Source organism: Penaeus japonicus, unplaced genomic scaffold (genome assembly GCF_977035675.1).
Source record: "Penaeus japonicus unplaced genomic scaffold, GWHDUDI00000001_assembly GWHDUDI00000025, whole genome shotgun sequence".
In the NCBI taxonomy this organism is placed as follows: domain Eukaryota; kingdom Metazoa; phylum Arthropoda; class Malacostraca; order Decapoda; family Penaeidae; genus Penaeus; species Penaeus japonicus.
The window spans coordinates 29,192,083-29,194,582 of NW_028234427.1; positions in this window are offsets into that span (position 1 = coordinate 29,192,083).

Consider the following 2,500-nt stretch of genomic DNA (forward strand, 5'->3'; position numbering starts at 1 on the left):
CGTCGATATCATTTCATTCAAAGACATCATAACCATCCTCTCTTTACGTGTGGATTTCTTTTCGTCAAGCCTCTTTCTCTTCTGTTTCTATGTTTTGGAGCAATGTGTTTCGAGTCGAGTAACAGAGCTGTTTAGGTGAAAGACGGAATAATGCATTTAATGCATTTTATATATAGAAATAATTATACACGTCCTTGTGGGGGGGGGGGAGAGAGAGAGAGAGAGAGAGAGAGAGAGAGAGAGAGAGAGAGAGAGAGAGAGAGAGAGAGAGAGAGAGAGAGAGAGAGAGAGAGAGAGAGAGAGAGAGAGAGAGAGAGAAAACGAGAAAGAGAGAAAACGAGAGAGGGAGGAAGAATCCACCAAAAGCACCATAAACGTTACAAAAGAAAAAAAAATATTTGTGACTTATTAGGCCATCTGAGATAGAAAATTAAAAGAGCTTGAAAATAGAAAATTACCTCAGACACAATGGGTAACCGGTACTCTCGATGCGGGGACTTGAAGGGTACTTCAGTGACCCATGAAGGGCATAGGAAGGCCGTGAGAACCAGGAGCAGGGCGAGGACACATACCCAGGTCTTGCGAGACGACAGCCGCGCGTCAGCCATTCCACCCTGGCGGCGAAGGAGCAAATTAATGATGCCAGTAATTAGATGAAGGATTCGGTAAATGGATTAAAGAATCAAGTTAATAAATAAAGGAATCCAGTAAGTAGGTAAAGGATTCTAGTAGGTGTGGGAAGTCTAGTCGTGTATTGAAAAAGGGTTCGAATCTCGATTTATTTTGAAAGATTGCACAAAGAAGATATGCAATATATACGCAATTCTTTTCAAGCGACTAGTCCTTTGTAAAAATGTGTATGCTCAGATTTGACTTCATCAAAATAATAGCAATTCAATATTATTCAGCATGAATTACATCCAATCCAGCCATTCATTTTTATATTCAATTCATCGCATTTTAATACAATACTCGATGGCGACGAGTATCTTGCCAACATTAAACATACATCTACTACAAACAACATGGTTCAAACATTTCAGCTGTGGCGGACTAGGAAAATATGGCAAATTGCAGAAGTGTCAAGTCATAAAAAGAATGGAAACCGCTAGAAATCACACCATTATTATCAACGTTGCTGGAAAGAACTGTTACAGGATGCATGGCAGCTACGCACACTCACACTGTGTGTGTGTGTGTGTATATATGTATATAAGTATATATGTATATACAGGTATATATATATGTATGTATATATATATATATATATATATATATATATATACATATACATATTCATTTATATATAATATATATATATATATATATATATAATATATATTATATATAAATACATATATATTTATATATATATAAACATATATACATATATTATATACATATATATGTATATATATCTTTATATATATATATTATATATATATATATATATATATATATATATAATATATATATATATATATGTATATATTATATATATATCTTTATATATATATATATGTCTATATATTTATATAAATGTATATATCTTTATATATATGTATATATATATATATATATATATATATATATACATATATATATATATATATATATATATATATATATATGTATATAAAATTATATGTATGTGTGTAGTACTGAGAGAACACCTTTCAATATCATTTGCGTCTCGACTCCTTTCCTCAGAGAGAATTCCTTCACAAACAAGCAAGCTTTTTGAATCGGCCATTTAGAGTTTTAAGACACGTGCAATAATTCAATAACTTCAATACTTTCTACTTAAGAGAATTATGATTACAATGGTAATAATTATGGTATAGCGTGATAATAACAATAATAACAATGATAATAACAATGATGCATAGAATGATAATGTTATTATGAAAATTAAAATCCTCTAACAATATCCTGCAATTTTGATAACAAATAGCAATGACAATATGTATGATGATGGTGAAAACGATGATAACATTAATAATGACACCAATAAGAGAAATAAAAGATGATAATGAATACAGGGATGTTATTATTGATGATGTTGATGATAATAATGGTCATATTGATGATGATAAAGAAAATTGGAATAAGAATAATAAGCAAATAAGGATAATGATGATAACAGCAGTAATGAAAATGGCGATGATGATAATAATGATAATACTGAAAAAAATAGAGTGGCGATGATAATATTGATGAATGTTATAGTACTGCGCGAATGAAAACCTTAGCATATCACATTATTTCACATTCAGGACCCATCACAATACAAAAAAAAAAAAAAAAACACACAAAAAATTGTATAAGAAAATATTTGCTTAACACACTTGATATCATTCGCGCACTTTTCACCATGCACATGAACTCTAACGCGGCAAGGCAGTGAGACCAACCCTCCCGCAGTCACGAACGCACAGAAGCAACTGAACGGGATGAGCCCGAGGTTCGGCGTAAAGGAACCCAGCTGAGCAGGTCAGCA